Genomic DNA, 23,298 nt, shown 5'->3' on the forward strand with positions numbered 1-23,298 from the left:
TTACAACAAAACCTTAGGAGAGTAAGTTATGAAACAATTTTTTTTTAAGTTATAGGAATAATTTCCCACTGAAGGCAACTATTCTTCTATTTTTACTTTTTTAGTATTTTTGGAAAAGGGACAAATGTAAGTAGGTAAGACAAAAAACTGAAATTCTACAAGCATTTTAGTTTCCAGTCCAAGACAGCTGTTGGGTGATATCACCCATTATGAAAACAGTCATGCGTGGAGGGAATTGGCAGATGAAAAGCAAGAACACTCGATATGGGGCGTGTAAACGTGCTTTCTCTGTCTCCTTTGATTTTCCTCATAGCTAGACACACCTAAAAGTGAAGTTACATATGTGGATGTTTATATGAAGAATAAAGGACACAAGAAAGGATTCAAGAAATGAAAAACGGTGGAGGAAGATAAACATTTCAAGATTCAGATCATGTTGCTGCCCGAATTCAGTGTGTCTCTAAGGAAATAGCTAGAAGGGGTTTTCAACTCTCAGCTTCCTTCCAAGGAATAAAGAGTTTGCTGTGAGCAAAAAAAACATGCCAAGAAAATGCCAATTTGTGTCACACTAACATCTTTCTTAAGGCTGAACGTGGATTTCGGAAATGTGAACCTTTGGCTCCGGTGAACACAGTCAGCCTTGAGGGTTTGAAATTAGGTTCTTCAGAAGGACCGAAGGAAATCTGAGAGATCAACTTAGACACCCACTAATTAGAAAATGCGCCGACACCAGAGACTCGTTTGCAATGAGTGGTGGGGTCAACCTTTCCATGGCACCTGACGTGAACTTAGAAAAATGGAATCGCTGAAAACACGTTTGGAAATGATTTTATCGGAGACAGAAAGAGATAGCAACTGCTGGAGTGAGGAAGAGAGAACAAAAAGCAAACCAAAGTGAGATGCTGTAATCGAGAAGACTTGGCAAGAACAAATGAAGAACGTTCAAACTTCCTTGTTGCAGACAAAACAACCTTCAAAGGCTACCTTTTTCCTATTTGATGGGGTAAAATTGCTTCCACCAATGCATTATACATGTTTAAAACTCTCCTTTCTGCATTTATAATTTTTATAGATGCAGCTTCCTCCAAACTTAAGTAATGAATGTAAGATGATGCTCCCTTGGGGGTTGTAAAGACAATCTAAGAACAAGTCATTTTGGAGTAACAAACTTCACAGCCGGGGATAATTTCCATTGCATAAGGCATCTACCCCTAAAGCTTTCATTGTTTCACTCTTAAGCAGTTATGTCATTATTTTACTTACCTCATTGGGGAAACCATTGTTTAACAACCAAATATAAATGGGGAAATAGTCTTCTACTTTATCTTCTCCAGGATAATAGCTTCCCTCCCCTACTTCCCTCCACAGAAGGATTAGTCCCAAATGGGTGATGAATTGCTCCAAACAGACCGACAGTCCCAGAGAGAGAAATGAGAAGAAAAATAACTAGCTGATTACCAATAGGGAACAAATTGGCCACTTGAGAATTCAGTGGCTAGAATGACAAATGAGAAAACGAAAATCCTCATCAAGGAACTAGACTTGCTGATTAGTCCAAGTGCAGATGACCACTTTCCATTCCTCTCCTGCCCTGCTGTGAAATGATTTACATCTGATTGAACATTATTTTGTATTTGGGACCGTGATTTCTAAAAGGGTGTTTGGAAAACTTTGAAGTACTTAAATATAACTAGGAGATTTTGGGGGCTGAGCAGTGAAATGGAAGATGCTCTGTGTTGGGCTCATGGAATGTTCATTTAGAGGAGAACCCATGTCTGCTTGGTTTGGTCTGGTTTTTCATTCCATCACCCCTTAAGGCAGCTTTCCAAGGTTTTCTGGGCTCTGAAAGAAAATGAAAATGAGAAGCATATTCTTGGCCAAGGGATCCACATTCAAGGCAGACTCCAGGATTTCAACATGTGGATAGACTGGGCTTTCTGTTAATCATCAATTACTAAAAATAGAAATAATTTGGGACTCCTTTGAAGGGAAGCCATTTTTTACTAGACTTCATTTGAACCCGTCTATCAAGGGAAGTTGGGTACATAATGAACAATAGACATTCTTAGTGGTGCTAAGTCATATATGCATGAAGAAATAAAACAGGACTCTCAACCATTTGCCTCCAAGTGGACATAGTCATATAAGCTATAGGAATTATGAGGAAAAGGGGAGGTGGAGATTGTAAGTCAGCTGATCAAGATAGGATTCAGAGAGAAATGGTGATCGGACTCAGGCCTTGAAGGAGGGATAGAGTTATAGTAATTTCTGGGTGGGAATCACTTGAATGAAGAATAGTACTTTTTTTTTTTTAATGATTTGGTACAGAGTAGAATGTGTGTCTTAAGCAAAGTGGTTTTCAGTACAGGAATCTGGAAAGATGAGACAGAACATAAAATTTTACATGTATGAATGGGTCTTCGACACCAGGCAAATAATTGGGTTTGATTCTAAAAGTACCAGAGGAACATTAAGGATTCTAAGGCAAGTTAGATCTGTTTTAGAGGTCTATTTTCCTCATCTGACAAAAAGAATCAGCAAAACAGCATTCTCTGTAACTTTTCCAACAGGTAAAATCGACATGTAAGACTGCCATTCTGCTGCTTCTTTGGTTTGTAGGACCAGCGCTATGGAAGATAAGAATGAACTAGCACAGTGCCTGACTCTAGGACTCAACACATATTGCTAAATGCATGAATGAAGCTGAACTATATAGAACCACAGTACTGTTTCCTAGGACAGAGGAAGATGATCTGATTACCTCAGACCTCTCAAGAGGTATCAATAGAGAATTTGACAGGGGCCCTAGTTGGAAGTTATGTGAACTTGGGCATGTAACTTCACCTTTTTGAATCTGTATTTCATCACCTGAAAAAGCAAAGGTGAGTTTCATGAATAAGCTTTAATTACAGGAAGATGCTATGTGTATTTTTGGCGAAAGAGATGCCATACATGGCTTGTGTTGGATTCACAGCAGTCCATGATCCAAGATACAGTTAAGAACCACTGGATATTTCTTTTAAACTATAAGAGTCTGTGACTCTGAGACTCCAGGGATGATTTTCCTCCCTGGAAGGACAATTGGAATATCAGACCCCACAGCCCTGCCAATTTTGTTATCTTGTAGGAGGCCTGTGGCTGATTGATTTGACTGAACTGAGGAGGAGAGGATGTTGTTCTTAACTGTCAACCCAGCCTCAGATTCCTCAGCAATTTAAGAACTATTATTGATCTGATCAGCCATTCTGGAATGTAATTGACGAGGCAAAGCATTGAAAGGCAGCTGTTCCCATCAGAACATGACACTGGCAACATGCAACCTCTGACACAGCTCTTTCTGTAGAATGTTTCCTCTTTCTTCTTCCTTTCTTTAAGTGGGCGTCTTAACAGTGGGCTCTGTTATGAGGTTATTAGAAAGAATAACTACTTAATGATGGGGAAAGGATTTGGAAAGATGAGAGATACACTTCTGCTCTTAAGGCTATTCTTCAAAACAATATGCAATGATATTTTTGTTGAATGGACACACTCAGCAGTCACTCTGATTTGGAGACTTGTCAACAATGATGTAATGCTGGCCAGTTAACGTGAACAGTTAAAGAAAATGTTATAACCCTGGAAGCTATTGTCAGTATAAAACTCCAGCATAGAAAGCTAGTCCCAGTAATTTATAATGAGGCAGTACTCTTAATGATTTTTGGCCTCATGCATTAACAAATAGAAATTTAAAGGATAAAGGACTTACACTGTAGTAAGGAAAACTCATGAAAAGATTCAGCTGTAATCAAAATAAATTGTGTTTTTAGATTGATTTTCATAAATTCAACTGTTTCCCTTTATTCATACCAAAAAGAAATGCATTGTGCAAACCTGATTCCTACCGTTCAGAAAAAAGAAAGGACATTATATTTTTAACATATTTTAATATAATATCCATAAATTGCAAATATCAACTTACAAGAAAGAAAAAACTCATATACAGGCAAGAATAGAACATCTATTCTTGCTAGGAAGAGGAAAAAATTTTCCTATGTCAAATTCATTTTCCCTTTTTAAATAGTACCTGTTGTTTAATTGAAGCGTTGATTAACGCCATTAAAAAACCCACCTAATGGCCAGGCATGGTGGCTCACGCCAGTAATCCCAGTACTTTGGGAGGCCAAGGCTGGTGGATCACGAGGTCAGGAGTTCAAGACCAGCCTGGCCAAGATGGTGAAACCCTGTCTCTACTAAAAATACAAAAATTAGTCAGGCATGATGGTGAGTGCCTGTGATCCCAGCTCCTCGGGAGGCTGAGGCAGAGAATTGCTTGAACCCCGGGGGTCGGAGGTTGCAGTGAGCCAAGATCGTACCACTGCACTCCAGCCTGGGTGACAGAGTGAGACTCCATCTCAAAAAATAAATAAATAAACAAAAACAAAAACAAAACCCACCACCTAAAATAGCAATTTTATGTATAATAGCTGTGAAATGTATTATGATTATCTTTGCTTTCTATTCTTTTTCCTCCCTCCCAGTTTCTTCTAAATAAATGATGCTCCTTACTCCCCCATCAGGCATCTAAAACCAAGAGGAGACAATTTCTTCCAAGAAAGTGCATTAAGAACTCCAATTTACTTCACTTGCAAAGTCCTATAGACAGTACTATCAAATAATGAGTCAAGATCACTCTATTTAGCATCCAACTATTCTAGACTTGTTCGTATCTTAATGTTCTGTTTTTTCAGCAGGAAAGCAGAAACTTCTACTCTATCTGCAATTTTCTTCCTTCTACTGGCAGCGATACTATTTAAAAAGTACTTGGCATCACCCAAATCTGTCTTCCAGTGAGCATCAGAATCCTTCTGATTGTGATTGCTCCCAATTTGCCTAGAATTGGAACAGACTAAAATATATGGTTTAACTCTGGAGCCCAGACCAACGGCACAACATATGGTAGGTTGCAAGTAACACAATGTTTAGCTCAGTCTTCCATGGTATCTGGCAATAGGATGTTACCAATGAAAACTCCTTAAACTGAAAATTGGCCCGAGTTGCAGTCATTCTGCATTTCCAAGTTGCATCAGACTCTATGGTATACTCTATGGGGGTCCTGTGATTTCCCAAACTGTCTAATCTCTCTTCCCATATCATTGCTCATGTTCTCAGGAGAGCTGGCTTAATTTGTGTTTGTGACAATATTGATTTGTTATTCTAAAGACAATTATTGTTTTGGGTTTTGTTCTTGTTAACAAACCAATCTGATTCTGCTGCAGTAGAATCTACAATTGCACTGGGGTAGAATTCTTATCATAGCGAACAGCAAGGGGCAAATGGGTTATAAAGGATAAAAGCTGGGCTTATCTCTATTGGAACTCTCATTGCTTCTGAGGATGAGACACCCTGACTGTATAGATGGCTTACCCAAACATAAAACACACAAGGGCATTTATTAGATGTCTTTAGCCATTTAGGTTATAACACACTTAAATGCCAAAAATCACTTTTTCTGGCATTTTCATGGCAAGATTGGTTGTGCATTCATTCTATAGTAGGTATTAGTAAATCCTGCATTATGGTTAGCTGTCAGAAACAGCGGGAATTTCGTGGCGGCTCGTCTTTGGCATCTGAAACACAGCACAGTATTTTCACTGGAATCTTCCAAATTATTTCTTTCTATTTATGGAAGTAAGTTCTCACTGCAGAGGCATTACCTCTTGAAAGTTTCATGCTACCCTTAAAGGGTTGGAGAGAGTGGTTTTCAAATCTTTTTGGCACCTGAAATGTAGGCTGAACTCTAAGGGATCCTGTGCTCTTCATTCATTCTTCATAATCATACCTCCCTCACAAGTATGGGTCTTTCCACGTCACAGAAAAGGAAACTAAGATTCAGGAAATTTAACCAGTCATCCACAATGACACACCTAATGTGTGGTCAACCCAAGCTAATTCAGTTGATTTGAACCTTTCTACCAGGGTCCTAGGCAGGCTGTACCTCTACATGTCTAACCTTTGGGGGTCTCCCAAAACAGGGATGCAGATTTGGTCACTAGGAGAAAAGGAAACGTAAGACAGTGCATCTGTATCATTGCCATGTATGAGCGTGTGTGATGTAGCAGAAGAAATCGTAGTTTCTAGTTTCAGCTCTGTTACTACATTTCTCTGACTTTGAGAAGTCACTGTTCATGTCTTTCATTGACTCTTTAGTCAAATAAGAGTGGGTAATCCATGCGCAGTGGCTCATGCCTGTAATCCCAGCACTTTGGGAGGCTGAGGTGGGAGGATCACGAGGTCAGGAGATCGGCATCATCCTGGCTAACACAGTGAAACCTCATCTCTACTAAAAATACAAAAAATTAGCCAGGCTTGGTGGGGGGGCCTGTAGTCCCAGCTACTCAGCAGACTGAGGCAGGAGAATGGCGTGAACCGCAGAGGCGGAGCTAGCAGTGAGCCGAGATCGCGCCACTGCACTCCAGCCTGGGCGACGGAGCGAAACTCCGTCTCCAAAAAAAAAAAAAAAAAAAAAAAAAAAAAAAAGTGGGTAAATGTGTGAGCAGAGTGGTTCAACTGCTACATTCTTAGGGCTAACACTGAAGGATTCTAATCTATGTGCTTACATCATTGCCTGGGAAAATGTAGTTTGGGGGTCTCCTTTTCAAGATCCTACCTCTCCATCCTACCTTCAAATTTGAGAATTCCCAGAGTTCCACCCCAAACCTTCTGCTCTTCTCTAGCACTGCTTTCTCTGTGGGTGATCTCACTCTTTCTTGGTTCTTGTTTTAACGTCTCTTGTATGATATTAATATAGCTACTCCATCTTGCTTATGGTTGCTGTTTGCATGATATCTTTTTCCATCCTTTTGCTTGCATCCTGTTTGTATCTTTGAATCTCAAGTGTGTTTTCTGTAGACAGCATAGAGTTGGACCTTGTTTTGTTTTTTAATTCAATCCAATTATCTCCAACTTTCAAATGGATTTTGTAATTATTTATGTTTAATGGCATTATTGGTAAGGCTAGATTTACCTCTGCCACTTTGCTTTTGGCATTCTATGCCTCAATTCTTTTTTGTTTCTGTTTCTCCTTTAATGCTTTCCTTTATGATTAATCAATATTTTCTAGTATAACATTTTAATTTATTTAATAATTTTTCATAAAGAATTATTTTCTTAGTGTTTGCTCTTGGGCTTATAATATACATCTTAACTTATCAAAATCTACTTCATATTTATACTGACTTAATTCCAGTGAAACACAGAAACTTTACTCCTATTACATAGCTCTATTTTCTCTCCATTTTATAATATTATTGTTTAATATATTCAATCTATATGCTATAAACCCAATGGTGCATTATAATAATTATTACTTTATATAATCTTATGCATTTTACAGAACGTAGAAGAAGGAGATCAAGTACATATTTATAGAGTTTATTATGTAGACCTTAACCATTTGTAATTCACTTCATTTCTTCCAATGGACTCAAGTCATCATCTGGTATTATTTCCCAAAGCTGCTTTGCTCACACCTACCTCCTTTGTGTTGTTGTTTTCAGATGTATTGCATTTTTATACACTGTAAGTTCAACAGTACAGTTATATGCACATTGTTTTCTATAAACACATTTCTTCTGAAATCAGTTAAGAGAAAAAGGGAGAAGGAATGTGCAGTTATTCACTATTCTTTTTTTCTTTTTTTTTTGAGACGGGGTCTGTGTCACCCAGGCTAGAGTGCAGTGGCGTGATCTCAGCTCATTGCAACCTCAGCCTGCCGGGTTTAAGTGATTCTCCTTCTTCAGCCTCCCGAGTAACTGGGATTACAGTCGTCAGCCACCATACTCGGCTAATTTTTTATTTTTTCATTTTTAGTAGAGATGGGGTTTCACCATGTGGGCCAGGCTGCTCTTGAACTCCTGACCTCAAGTGATCTGCCTGCTTAGGCCTCCCAAAGTGTTAGGATTACAAGTGTGAGACACCACGCCCGGCCTACATTGACTTTTTAATTATTTTTTTTGTATATGTGAGGTGAAGTTCATATAACATAAAGTTAAACATATTAAAGTGTAGAATTCAGTATCATTTAGTGCATTCACAATATTATGCATCCACCGTCTTCTTTAGTTTTAAAACTTTTTTGGGCCCACATGGGGAAAGCCCATCTCTACAAAATCACGAAATAGAAATACTAGCCGGACGTGGTGGCAGGTGTCTGTAATCCCAGCTACTTAGGAGGCTGAGGCAGGAAAACCGCTTGAACCCGGGAGACGGAGGTTACAATGAGCCAAGATAGTGCCACTGCACTCCAGCCTGGGTGACAAAGCGAGACTCTGTCTCAAAAACAAACCGAAAAAAAAAAAACTATTTTGGCTGGGTGCAGTGGCATACCCCTGTAATTCCAGCACTTTGGGAAGCCAAGGTGGGAAAATTGCCTGAGCTCAGGAGTTTGAGAGCAGCCTGAAAAACCTAGTGAGATCCCATCTGTACAAAAAAATTAAAATATATTTAGAAAATTTTCATCATCATGGTTTGTACTCATTAAGTAATCACTTCCCATACTCATCTTCTCCCATCCCCTAGTAATCACTAAACTTCTGTCTCTATAGATTTATCTTTTCTGGATTTTTCATGTAAAAGGCATTATAATATATGACCTTTGTCTGGTTTATTTCATTAGCATAATGTTGGCATGGTTCATTTGTGCTTTAGCACATGGCAGTACTTCTTTCCTTTTTATGGCTGAATGTATACTCATTGTATGCATGTACCATAATTTGTTTATGCATTTACCTACTGGACATTTGCATTGTTTACATTTCTATAATACCTTTTGACCATAATGAATACTGCTGTTATAAACATTTGTGTACAAGTTTCTGTGCAGATCAGTATTTTCATTTTTTGGATGTATACCTAGCAATAGATTTGTGGGTCATATGGCAATTCTCTGTTTGGCTTTTTAAGAAACCACCCAACTCTTTTCCTTAGTAGCTGGACCATTTTACATTTTGACCAGCAATATACAAGGTTACTAATTCTCCACATCCTACCAACATTATTTTCTGTTTCTCTTTTATAGCCAACCTAGTGGAGGTAAAGTGGTATTCTCATTGTGGTTTTTATTTACATTTGTTTAATGACCAATGAGGTTTAATATCTTCTCATGTGTGTTTGGTTATTGGTATATCTTCTTTAGAGAAATATTTATTCAAGTCCTTTGCCCATTATTTTTTCTTCTGAGATCGGGTCTCACTGTGTCACCCAGGCTGGAGTTCTGTGACATGACCATGGCTTACTGCAGTGCAGGCTCAATATTCTGGACTTAAGCAAACCTCCCACCTCAGCCTCCAGAGTTGCTGGGACTACTAGCACAAGCCACCATGCTTGGCTAATGTTTCTATTTTTTATTTTGTAGAGATGGGGTCTCATTATGTTTTCCAGACTGGTCTCTAACTCCCAGACTCAAGTGATCCTCCTGCCTCAGCCTCCCAAATTGCTAAGACTACAGTGTGAGCCACTGCACCCAGCCCTTTGCTCATTTTTGAATTGGATTGTCTTTTATGTTTTTGAGTTGTAAGGGTTCTTTATGTATTCTAATTACTAAATAGACCCTTATCAGGTGTATGATTTGCAAATATATTCTTCTACTTTGTAGATTGTCTTTTCACTTTCTTGGTAATGTCCTTTGATGCCCCAAAGTTTCTAATTTTTCTGAAGTCACATTTTTCTATATTTTCTTTTGTCTATCATGCTTTTGATGTCAAATCTAAGAATCTGCTCCTGCCAAATGAATTCATGAAGATGTGTCCCTAAGCTTTACAACTCTAGTAGCTTTATATTCTTAGTTCTTATAATTAGTTTGTTGATCCATTGTTAGTTAATTTTCATATATAGTGAGATGAGGCCCAGTTTCATTCTTTTACATGTATTCAGTTGTCCTAGCACCATTTGTTGAAAAGACTTTTCTTACCCCCATTGGATGGTCTTGGTACCTTTGTTGAAAATCAATTGACCATAAATGTTTGGGTTTATTTCTGAACACTTAGTTTTTTTCCATTGGCCCATACGTTTGTTGTCCTGCTGATACCATAGTGTTTTGATTACTGTAACTCTGTAGTAAGTTTTGAAATCAGTACATGTGAGTTCAACTTTTAAAATACTGTTTTGTCTACTTGGGGCTCCTCATATTTCCATATGAAATTGAGGATTGGCATTTCCATTCCTCCAAGAAGACCGTTGGAATTCTGATAGGGATGCATTGAATCTGTAGGTGACTTTGGAGAATATTGGTATCTTAACAACATTGAATCTTCCAATCCATTAACATGGAACATCTTTCCATTTAATCAGGTCTTCTTTAATTTTTTTTCAGCAATGTTTTGCAGTTTTATGTATGTAAGTCTTTCACCTCCTTGGATAAATGTATTCCTAATTATTTTATAGTTTTGCATACTATTGGCAAAAGGATTTTGTTTCCTTTTTAAATTGTTCATTTCCAGCATATAGAAACACAAGTGATTTTTCTGTATTAAGTATGTACACCACTACTTGCTTAGATTTTGTTCTCCTGATATCTGTTAGTTCTTTATCCTTGGATTCTTTCAGCTCTTTGAAAATATTAATGCAGCTAATTTACAGTCTTTTTCTGGTATGTTCAATGTTTGGGTTTCCTCATGGATGTTTCCTCTCATTTTTTCTTCTCTGTGAGCCATGCATTTCTGATTCCTTGTATGCTTTGTTCTTTTCGGTTGAAAACTGGACATTTTGAACATCGTGATGGGGTAACTCTTGGAGTCAGATTATCTTCCTTTTCCAGAAATTGCTGATGCTGTTTGTTGAGAAGTGTAGTCATCTGTTTGTTTAGTGACTTTCCTAAACTGTGTTGCAAAGACTATATCCCTTGTCAGGTGTGGCACTGATGTCTCTATTCTGTTATCTCAGCAGTCAACCAATGGCCTGGCAGAGACTTTCTTGGATATTTTAACTCAATAAAGAAAGAGTAAATAAGGTGTTTTGTTCTTTTGAATCCCCCCTGACAGATGCTGCCTGGAAGGCCATTTCAGTCCAAGGGGGCTGAAACAATGGCTAAATCCTGCATTAGTCCCTCAGTGATCCACCAGGCAGATCAAAACATATGACCCTTAAAAAAAATTGCAACCCTGATCTTTGAAGCACATAGTTCTTATCTCCAACCTGGAAATAGCAAGCCGCACGAGGAACACGAACTGTCATCCACACGGTTACCAGTTGCCCCAGGGAACAAGAGATGGTAGCTGCTCCATCAAATGCTAAACTTCACCAAAATATATTACTTCTTCAAGCACTCCCCTGGACAGTGCAAGTGTTTGACCTGGCTCTAGATTTTAAAAACAGTAATTCTGATAATTAACTCTTTCTCAATAGGTGTTTTGTGTTTTTTTTTTTTTTCCCAGTGGAGGGACTGATTTTTGGAGCTTCCTACTTTGCCACCTACACAATGACATCCCTCTACATTGTCTTTTACACCTTTACTGCTGTTCCTTGTTTTTTTGTGTGGATTCAAATTATTGACTGATGTCACTTGGTTTTCAGCCTACAAAAATTCTTGTAGCATTTCTTGTAAGGCAGGTCTTCTAACAACAAATTCCCTCAGATTTTGTTTATGTAGGAAAGTGTGTATTTTGCCTTTCATTTTAAAATATAATTTGGCTGATTCTTGGTTGACAGGTTTTTTTCCCTTCAGCATTTTAAATGTATCATTTCATTGCCTACTGGCCTCTTAATTGCTCTCTACCAAGATTTTCCTGTTTTTGACAACACTCTAGACATGAAATTCTCCATGCTGTGTTCCAAATGAAGTCAGTCCCCTCAGGCAGAGCTACAGCAACCTGCTTTTTCTCCGGGCTAAAACTCTATGCCACTGCCCAAGTGCTCAGGGTGGGAACAGAAGCCTACTGCTAGAGTGACAAACCTACTCTATGAGCAGACATTCGGAAATGGTAGTGGTCTGTGGTTTTTCTAGCTTGACTCTCCTAATATGGGACTCTTGTCCTACCAGCAAGCTGATCAAGAATGATTGGAGTGCAAAATTCTTGGTCTGCAACGTCTGGCCTATAAGTCAGCCATCTATCCCATTGGAGTTTTTTTGTTTGTGATGAGTGATTTGCCTTTTATTACTTTCAAGACATTCTCTTTCTCTTTGAGTTTCACATATTTTAGTATTCTATGTCTGAGTGTGGTCTATTTGTATTTATTAAAATTGGAATTTGTTGAGTTTCTTGGATAAGTAATTTTTTTTTCATCAAATGTGGGAAGTTTTCAGTCATTTTTTGGGGGGGGGGGTTTCTATCCTCTCTGTTTTTCTTCTGGTACTTCTATTAGTTGTATGTTGATGTGTTTAATTGTGTCCCACATTTCTCTGATATCATGCTCATTTTATTATTTTTTTCTGTTTTTTTTTTTTTTTTATGTTGGGTAATCTGTATTATGTTCAATTTGCTGATTCTTTCTTCTGCCAGCTAAAATCTACTTCTGAGCCCAAGTAGTGTTTTTTTAAATTTTGTTATACTTAACTTCAGAATTTTATTTTGCTCTTTTTTAAAAAAATAAGTTCTGTCTCTTTATTGATATTCTTTATTGGGTAAAACATTTTCCTCATACCTTCCTTTAATTCTTTAAACATGTTCTCCTATAGTTCTGTGAACATATTTATAGTGGCTGCTTTGAAGTTTTTGTCTGCTAATTCCAACATCTAAGTTTCTTTAAAACAGTTACTTTTGACTGCTTTTTTTCTTTTAACATGAGTCACACTTTTCTCCTTCATTAAATGTCTTATACATTTTTTGTTGAAAACTGGACATATTAGATAATACATTGTAGCAACTCTGGATATTGATTCCAGCTCCTGTCCATCCCCCACCCCTCTGCACCTAAGGGGTTTATGTTGCTGCTATTTTCCATGTCATTGATTTATTTGTTTAACGACTTAGTTAACTAATCCTATGAAGTATTTTTCCCTCTAGTGTGCAGACTCTAATGTCCTTCTTCATATTATTTACTTTTTAAAAAATTTTTTGCTGAGTGATTTAGGATCATTCATGAATTGGCATGTAAGCCACTTATTGATCAAAAGTTACCCCCTTGGCAATTAAATTTTTGCCCTTTACCCCTGGATGTATAAGTAACTTGGAGGCTGCTCTGACAGGTGAAGAAGTTTACACTTTTGCTTCCTGTCTACCCAGGAACTAGTTGCTTTGTTTTCCCCCCTCCTTTCACTCCTAGGAGGGTGCAACTTTGGGCATACACACAATCTTCCAGATTGTTAGGGATACATATGGTTTTATTTTTAAACATAGCTCTTAGGAGTTACTTCTGGGTTAGAGTAGATTACTATTCAGCCAGTGTTGAGTTGGAGGTTATCTTTAAGCCATAGTGTCAGTGCTGGCTTGTGTTTTTTTTTTTTTTTTTTTTTTTTTGAGACAGAGTCTCGCTGTGTCACCCAGGCTGGAGTGCAGTGGCCGGATCTCAGCTCACTGCAAGCTCCACCTCCCGGGTTCACGCCATTCTCCTGCCTCAGCCTCCCCAGTAGCTGGGACGACAGGCGCCCGCCACCTCGCCCGGCTAGTTTTTTTTTTTTGTATTTTTTAGTAGAAACGGGGTTTCACCATGTTAGCCAGGATGGTCTCCATCTCCTGACCTCGTGATCCGCCCGTCTCGGCCTCCCAAAGTGCTGGGATTACAGGCTTGAGCCACCGCGCCCGGCCTGGCTTGTGTTTTTGTTTTGTTTGTTTGTTTGTTTGTTTTGTGATGGATCTGTGTGCAGCATGGGAAAATTTTCAGATTTGCCTCATTTACTATTCTGATGCTGCCAAGTAGGTACAACCAATCACTTATGTACAGCCTTTCCAACCCCCAAGGCTGACTGCTCCCAGGAGGACTCTTCTTAGTTGTTTCTTCCCGTGAATTAGTCTATTAAACTTCTAATTGCTCTGTCGTTGTGCTTGTATTATGGAGCTATGAGCATCCTCTTAATTGCTCTCTACCAAGATTTCCCTGTTTTTAACAACACTCTAGACACGAAATTCTCCATGCTGTGCTCCAAATGAAGTCAGTCCCCTCAGGCAGAGCTACAGCAACCTGCTTTTCCCTCGGGCTAAAACTCTATGCCACTGCTCAAGAGCTCAGGGTGGGAAGAGAAGCCTACTGCTAGAGTGACAAACCTACTCTATGAGCAGACATTCGGAAATGGTAGTGGTCTGTGGTTTTTCTAGCTTGACCCTCCTAATATGGGACTCTTGTCCTACCAGCAAGTTGATCAAGAACGATTGGAGTGCAAAATTCTTGGCCTGCAATGTCTGGTCTATAACTTCTGTCCTTAAAGTGGGGGCTAGGTGGAAGGAGCACCAGTCCTCTCTGAATAGAGCTTCTGCAACATGGAACTTGTTGGGGAGGATGGAAAACGTTAGCAGTCCACTGCTTCCCAGATGATTCCGTAAGATGGACCTGGCAGAGAAGTGTCATGTCTCAAATGTCACAGACAATCACTGTTCTTATTGAGATTTAGTAAATATACTTGAGTGAATATTTCTCCAATTATTGTATGACCCTAGGACAATTTCTAGAAGCTTTAAGTGATTTTTTTAAAGCTATAATTTTCTTTAATTAAATGGTTATTTAACTGGGGAGAAAGTCTGCAGGTCTCCCCCTTCCATCATGCCAGAAGTTGGTCTTCTGTCCTATCTTTTAAATGTCATCTATGAGCTCATGATGCCCCTGTGCCTATCTCTAGCCTAGCCTTTCATCTGGACACCAGACTTCCATATCTAGAAGACTACTTGTCATCAAGTAGTTTTGGTTTTTCTTCCTCAAAAATGTTCTCTTCAGGCCCTCTTTATCTCAATACTGAAACCACCATCTACCCAGTTAATCAACTCAGAAACCTGAGCATCAGCTTCAATGCCTCCCTCTTGTCAACCACATGTAATCCATCAGAAAGTGTCATTGGGTCTCTCAAATAGGTCTAGAAACTGCTCATTTCTCTCCAGTCCCATGACTACTGACTCTGAATCATTCCCCTTCACTTGATCTATTAAAATAGACTTCTAATGGGCTCTCTGCTTTCACTCTCACTGCCCCTCCAATCTGTGCCTCACACAACTCCCCGAGTGATCACTGTATGTGTATTTCCCCTACACGTATGCTTTAACCTTGACTTTAGCCCTGTAGGAAATGGCTGCTCTTTACCTCTCCTTCTAATCTCACCTGAAGCCCCTCCCTTGACCTCTGTATTATAGTCACATGGTCCTCTTTGCTAGCCTGCTTTCCTTTGCCTGGAACACTCTCCTCCTCCCTTTGCATGGCTGGTATTCCTCCTCTTCTCTTCTTGTTTTAGCTTAAATGTCACCTCCTCTAAGATGGTTTCTAGGTGGCTTCTCCTCTGTTATTCTCTGTTGTTTCAGCCCATTCATTTCCTTTACAATTCTTGACATGGTTTGTAATTATTAATTTGTTTAAAGATTTATTCTCTGCTGCTCCTACTAGATGGCAAACTCCAGGACAGCAAGAACCTCATGGTTGTTTTGTTAAGAACCCTGAAATAAACACAAATAATAAGAGCTCCCACTTACCAAGCACTAAGTATGTGGCAGAAATGTTCTAAAATACATATGAATATATATGTATATGCATACACGTATTTATACAAATATATACACATATACACATGTATATACATTTATATACATATACACACATGTGCACATCCATGCAAAAAATCACACTAATTTAATCTTCACAACAGCCCTATGAGGTAGATAATTTTATTATCTTCATTTAACAGCTGATTAAACTAGAGCACTGGGAGGATGGGTGACCCATCTCAATGTCACACAGTGAGTGAGCTGTTAACCCAGGTTGCTCTAGGGTCTATGTTTTTAAGCATTTCAGCCGCTTCTCAGTACAGTAACAGGAACAAAGTAGGTACTCAGTTACTATTTGTAGAATAAATAAACAAGGGGTGAAACAAAATGGAGATGTTATCATCCCTAAGAGCAGTGTTGTTCAGCAGAGCTGAGATGATGGAAATGTTCTACATCTGTGCTATCCTATACAGCAGTCACTAGACACACATGGCTACTGAGCACTTGGGATGCAGCTAGTATGACTCAGAAAATGAATTTTTTATTTTGTTTAATTTTCATTAATTTAAATTGCCACATTGTGGCTACTGACAACTGTAGTAGACAGTGCAATCTAAGATTTTTGAGATGGTATCACTGTTGATGCCTTAAGGTTGACAGACAGTCTTGATAAGTTGAACTCCAAAGACTGATCACAGAATTCTCCTCTGCATTTTTTTCCCTAGTGTCCTCTCCCCTCTGTTGTTCAAACATCCTTTATCCTCCCACTTTACTTCATTCCAGCCTGTAGAATCAAGCCTCCTTTCTCACATGTGGCTCCAAAGTGATTTTCCCTACTCTTCCAACAGTGCCCTAAACAGTCCCTCCGGAAGTACTGAAGTAGTCAACAAACATCTAGTGTCTACTTGGGATGGAACACTGGCTCAGGTCCTGGGGAGGAGTGGAGGGGGACACAAAGACAAGTAAGACAAGGTATCTGTCTAATGGTGAAGTGGGGGAGTTAGACTTACACACTAACTCATCGTAAGGGCTCAGTCAAAAGGATGGTGTTGGGGGAGGGCTGGGTGTCCGGGTCTGTAGCCTCAGAATTCAAAACTGGGGGTCTGGAGTGCCCACTTTGCAGAAATTGCTGTAAAATGGCACCAATTTTACTCACACTTGGACTAAAAGAATAAATGAAATCATAGCTTACTTTAAAAACTGAGCTTATGACAGACATGAGACAGTCTTACTGACATATAGAAAGAGACAACTGGCCTGGATACAGGGAGCTTATATTTTACTCCAAAGGCCACATAACTTTTTACAGAAAAATAATCAAAGAAATAGTAAATAAAAACCAGACTGACTCGAATATTTAAAAAGAAGAAAAAAAGTAGTGCACGTTAATCCTCCAATTCAGGGGCAATTACTATTCATATTCTCAACCATATGCAATAATTGGGGTAGTGAAAATGCATTTCTTTCCTCCCACCATTTGCATACTTGGAATCTCACTTACACTGTATGTAGGTTAGAGAAAAAAGATGCTGCTTTGTTTGGATTTTGCTTTTGCTGTGGAATCCATTAGAAAGCAATGTGCTTTGTATGTCAAAGAGCAGAAAGGTCTCCACTTCCTCTTTTCAAAATGTTTTTAGCAGAAGTCAACTACTGTATTTATTCCATGCAGTTCTCCATTTGATTACTCAATGTGTGCTAGCCACAGAAAAGCAGTGATTTTTTTTTTTTTTTTTTTTAACCACAAAGGACTTTCTATCTTAGGATGAGTCTTATAGTGTCATACCTTTGAAAGTGAAATTTTTAGGCAGTTATCTAAACGTCACTCTATAAGAAGCATTTAAACACATAGCAACACCCAGCTGATGTCTAAGTGCTTAAGTGCTTCATTTTTCATACAGATATATTATCAGTGCACAGGTAGAGTGACTGCGTCTTTGATTTCTCCAAACTTCCTAAAGTTTACTCTTTTCAATAAAAGTAGCTCCTTATGCGCAAAAATCAAATGAGATTTCACTTTGATGCCTAAGACTTTCCTTATACATTACATCACAGATTAGAAAGAAAAAGAAAACCCAAACAGCAAAGAACTAGATCAACTGTTCCAGTCTACTCTAGACTGAAGAAAATAGCTCCTAAGACATTAACTCCCTGCTTGTGTGTTACCACCACACTTTCCCAAAGTGTGTTCCTGAGAACACTAGCTCCATGGGTTGTAACACAAAGAAAGCATTCCATGGTGAATTCCATAAGCCCATTTGCTTGTGTAAAACGGTTGGGTTGTTTTCATAAACATTTTCAGCCTTCAGATGTACCCTCCACATCTCAATCCTCCTGCCACATAAGAAGTCATAATGCAAGCATGTCTCGGATCAAAATTCTAGCACATACACATATATTTAACAACCATTAAGCACAATAAAACAGTAATGCATATACGTTCTTGTAAGCTTAGGGAAGTCTCACATTGTCTTTGGGATCTTGCATAAACCCCTGCAGAAAATGTTCACTTTGCCTAAGACAGAGACCATGACTCTGGTGGCTGGACCATGTCAAGTGATAAAGCCTTCCATGAAGTGGGAATGCAGGACTTTGAATAAAGAGATTAGACTTTTCTGATTTACACACTTTGTTTGTAAAAATGGGGGGCGGGGGGTGCTCTGCAATTATTCTAGCCTACAACATAATTAGCCATCATCCATTTTAACAATAAAAAAGCATTTCTAATTTTCCTTGTGCAAATTAACAAAATCTATGGTCTCGATTATAATGGTGACATTCAAAATGTCTGAGTAACTACCTTTGCAGTTAGATTCTTGCTAAGGATGCTGCAAATGCTTTCTACATTTTCCTACTGGGTAGGCTAATGGTACTTTACACATGCATGTGTCCATATGCAAAACGCTATCCTGTTTATGTTAAATGCTAATTAAATTTAATCACCACATTGATCCTATAACAGTCTTAGGTAAGTTTGGAAATCCTCTTGGGAATTCAAATAACCATAAACATGCCTAAGGCTCTGACAAGTCCTGCAAAAAGAAAAAGCACCTCAACTAAATCCAAAGGCTTTCATCTTACTTGGCCTTGGAAACCTCAGGTCACACGCATCTGAGGAAAATAATGATTCTGTATTCAGACAGCAACCTACTAATCTAAACAATATTTCCAAAGTCAAGACAACTCCTTACATACGAATAAATGAACATTTCAATTCATAAATTACCCTCTTGTGAATTTAGTGTATGAGAATCTGTCCCTGTCTAACATGGTAAAATGAGTTTTTGAATCAGCAAAATTCAAGGTCACAGCAACCCCTCCTTGAGGGTGCAGTATAGTATCTACTAGGGGTGTGCTATGATAAAAAACAAAGTGTCTACCATTTAATTTACTCTTCTTAATAATATACGATGGAGATATTAGTGTCATCATTTTAAAAGAGAGGAAATGGAATCTTTTTTAAGAGACAGAGTCTTGGTCTGTCACCCAGGCTGGAGAGAAGTGGCATAATCATAGCTCACTGCAGCCTCAAACTCCTGAGTTCAAGTGATCCTCCCACCTCAGCCTCCTGAGTAGCTAAGAACTACAGGTGTGTGCCACCACACCCAGCTAATTTTTAGTTTTTTTTTTTGTAGACCTGCGATCTCACTATGTTGCCTAGGCTGGTCTAAAAACTCCTGGCCTCAAGTGATCCCCCCCGCCTTGGCCTCCACAGTGCTGGAATTACAGGTATGAGCCATTGTACCCAGTCAGGAAATAAAATTGTTGAAAGACTAAACAAGTCTCTAAAATCATTGCACAATTAAGTAGCAGAATTAGAATTAGAATACAGAGTGGGCCTGTTTGAAAGCATCAACTATTAACCACCATGCCATACATTTGAGGAGCAGACCCCACACTTGTAACCAAGCACTGGAATTTGTCACTCCTGCAAGTCAAGACTTCACCTATGAACTAGCCGCCCTCTGCCAGCCCAGCTCCATGGATGTGCAATCTCTATAGTTGCACAGAGTCCCGTATTTGGTTTAGTACTTTGTTTTTGCTATCTTTAAATACTTAATAATTTTTAAACAAGAGGTCCCATGTTTTTATTTTTCACTGGGCTTCACAAATTACAGTCAGTGCTATCCATAGTACCTAAGCTATAATTAATACAAAGCTTTAAAATGCATAGAGTTTAGCTGAAATTGCTGCCAGTCTGAAGGAAAGTCCTAGAAGCTAATTTTAGAAGATGTTGTTCAGCCCTAAGTTATGAAAAAATGTTCTGCCCTTTTACAACTCTAGCAGGAAGAGCTAAGTCCCCAATATTCAGCCTATTATGTCTCTTGTGAGAGTCTTCAAAACTCCTAAGCAACAATGCAAGAATTTCCCAGCCTCCAACATGTGACCTACTTCTACCTTATTAGGTCCAATAAACTGACCAATTAAATGTTTTTGTGATCAAGAGCTTGTAACTACATGGTTCAAGATGCTTCAGATACATCACATTCTTTCACATTGTGGCAGAAACTACTGGTTAAATAACTCAGCCATATGTATCTTCCTTGTCCACTCTGCACAAAAGAGACTGGAAAAAAGCTGGACACTTGCTTCTTTCCCATCCTCCTTTGCAGGTAAGCATCACTGCGTGACTCAGTTCTGGCCAATGAGATGGGAAGGAACTCTTCTGGGACGGAAAAAGCTTTTATCGTTGTTAATAAAAAGGAGAATGCCTCTACAGGAAAAGATCTTTTTCAATACCACTCTGTTGCCCACTTCCTGCCTTGATGTTGTTTGGAGCTACAGCGCCCATCTTGAGATAATGAGGTAAAACACTTCACTATGAAAAACCAACAGCTGAATTTAGAATAGACAGGATGGAAGGAACCTGGTGATATTGTGGAGCAACTGAACCAATGCTGTCGACTGCCTAGTTAACCCATTACTTGTTTAAATCTCTGATAGGCTATATTTGTAAAACTTTGCAACCACAGTTATTCGTAGTCTAAGCATACAACTTTGAAAAATGTGATCCCTTTGACAAGATAACATGCCTTCCATTACCTGCTACAGGTGACCCAGTTGTCTGGCTGTCGTGGGTAGCTCAGAACAGGCCTCTAAGGCACCTTGGCCCTCTCTCTGCTTTAAAACTCAACACCAAACTGTATTTATTCTTGTAGTACTGCCTGTGTCTTAACATGCATCCCAACCCCTGGCACAGAGCCTGGCACTGGCAACCTCTTGGGAAATTTGTTAAATGAACTGATAGTGTAGCATTCTGTCACTTTCCTCAGTGACAAAAGTCTCATTCTTTGAAAAATTTTCCTTTTGCAACTGAATTTAAAAATGAAATACCTACCACCTACCACTTAAAGTTTTGCTAGGTGACGGCTTACCAAAAAAAATAAAATAAAATAGAAAAAAAGGAAAAATACTCTTGTGTGATGATTGAGGATTAGTGAACAGAAAACTGATTGGTTTCTACAAGGCATCATTGGTCTATGCCAATGGCCAGTAGGATGTGGTTGGTGTGGTGTGCTGTGGAGTGGAACAGAAGTCAGAAGCAAAGGCTATGGTGCCAAAATACTTGGGTTCAACTCCCAGCTCTGTCATTTACTCACTGGGTGCCTTCAGCAAGTTTTCTCTCCTCTCTGAGCCTTGGTTTCCTTATTTTAAAATGGGGAGAGTGTCTAAGAAAGGTTGTAAGGAGGATTAAATACATGAGAGAATGAAAACCTGTAAAGTGCTTACCACAAGCATGATATTTAGTAAGTATTCAATAGATTTTAGTTATTGTTTTTCATCTCAAGTGCTACCTGGGACTTACCTCTCAAAAATTTTCAGAGCATTGAACACATCTAATATCTATCTTAGAGAAGGCATACAATAAATATTTAATAAAAATCAAATTAAAAAAAACAGTAGGTAACCATGGATCATCTCTAAATAGAGATGATCATTTTATCAGACCTACATAGTATGTTAGAGCTTGGGGTCCAGAGTCTGATGGCCTAAATCTTCCTCACAGTCCAACTTTCAGTTAACCTCACAGCACCTCAGTTTCCTTAATCGAAAAACAAGAATAGTAATAGTACCTTCCCTATAGGGGCTTTAGAGAAGTGAGTGGGTTCTGCCTAATATCCGACACAACAAGTAGTCCATAAAGGTTGGCTCTTTTTAATCCGTCCCACAGGAAGCTCTGATGTGCTATGCTGGGTAGAAAAGTATATTTTATAAAAATGTCCCTGTTTTGCTCTCTGAAACCCTGTTGAAACCTTTTGACATTCAGCTACATGTTAAGCACTGGGGCAGTCTTGGAGTTTTTCTGCCATCTGTGTAACTGTGAATCTTAACGTGCTAAGTATATAACATATACACATCACCGCTCATGTAATAAAGCATATTTTTCCACACAAAGGTAGCAGAGTTCTCATTTGCCAGCTCAGATCTAATTAGCTCTCTCAATACAATTTGCAAGTTGGATCCCGGCAAATCATCTGGGGAGCACTTGCTCTGGTGAGGTAAGAGGAACAGTAGGCCCATTCTGGAGTTTGCCAGAGATACTGCATACGGTAGCAAAATTGTATCTCTTTCTTCCCCTATGAAATCCTAAAAGCATCTCTTCCCAGATGGCTGCAGCTACGGGCATCTTCCTTCCTTCCACAGTTAGAAGAGGATTGTAGGGGTTTAGTAACAAACTTTTATGGAGACCGGGGAGGCGAAAGGAAGCCGGTGCAAAAGAACATCTTATACGAGGGGAGACAGTCAACAGGCAGAACCAAGCCCTCACTGAGGTTCCGGTGGCACAGACAGGAAAATTTAAGGGAGGTAAAATTAACATCATTTGTGGGCAAGAGGTAGATCTCTTGCAGGTAGATGACAATGGTGTGTGGAGGAACTTTATTCTAGAGCAACTAAGCATAAAGAAATAGTGGGAAGCAGAATCCCAACTCAGGGGAAAAGGACGTAAGAACATTTATTACATTTGCCTACCCAGTGTTCATGCTGTCCCTGTTTTGATAGCGAAACTTCAGTGTCCTTTGGGGAATCTTCTAGGTTATGTGTTTAAGGTGTTGCAGAAACCGTTCCCTCGACTGGTGGGGGTGGGAGGGACAAATGACCCAGGTCCAGCCAGAGGGAATTTTTGGAGCTTTTGCTGAAATAATTTAGAAAGTCACTTTCGTTTTCTGTGGAAGCTAAGCTGGCAGGATATGACCCCAGGGCTGCTGGGGACATCCCAAAAGGAATCTGCTCGAGAATGAAACCAATGCAGAGGAAGGAGTGAAGAGGTGAAAAGAGGCAGGTCAGTTGGATCAATGTTCAGGAGTCTGCATCCAGCCAGCCATGCATCCCCTGGACTTTTCAGTCACAAGGCTGGTAAATTCCCTTTTTGCCAAACTCAGTTGAAGTTAGTTTCTGTCACTTGCAAGTGAAACATAATCTGACTCATCACTGAGGTAAAGGGGAAGACATACCTATTTATAGGATGTGACAATTTTTCCTCAACCGAGTCTTTAATGGGAACTCTGTCTTGGTCTACAGTGACCATATTTTCCCAACCATTTCCCTGTAGAATCAGGATATCTGCTCGAACAGAATTTTACTAACAGAATGATGGAACAGAATGTTTGAAAATCAGAACTATTCTGAAAATCCGGGACATGTGAAGGAAACACGTGTCCTGAGAGTCATAATCACAGTCTCATTACCCGAGTGAACTCCTGAGGCA

The 23,298-nt window shown here is 39.1% G+C and overlaps 1 long non-coding RNA gene across 1 annotated transcript in view; it reads left to right on the plus strand.

The window, feature by feature from the left end:
• The window catches only part of LOC104660496, a 325,315-nt gene that overhangs the window by 271,944 nt on the left and 30,073 nt on the right, over positions 1 to 23,298 (plus strand). Inside the window, exons 5-6 of the long non-coding RNA XR_004055024.1 lie at positions 19,226 to 19,319; positions 20,204 to 20,396. This is a non-coding gene — a long non-coding RNA (uncharacterized LOC104660496). The remainder of the gene's footprint in view (positions 1 to 19,225; positions 19,320 to 20,203; positions 20,397 to 23,298) is intronic.

The sequence above is a fragment of the Rhinopithecus roxellana genome, chromosome 1 (genome assembly GCF_007565055.1).
Source record: "Rhinopithecus roxellana isolate Shanxi Qingling chromosome 1, ASM756505v1, whole genome shotgun sequence".
Classification (NCBI taxonomy): Eukaryota; Metazoa; Chordata; class Mammalia; order Primates; family Cercopithecidae; genus Rhinopithecus; species Rhinopithecus roxellana.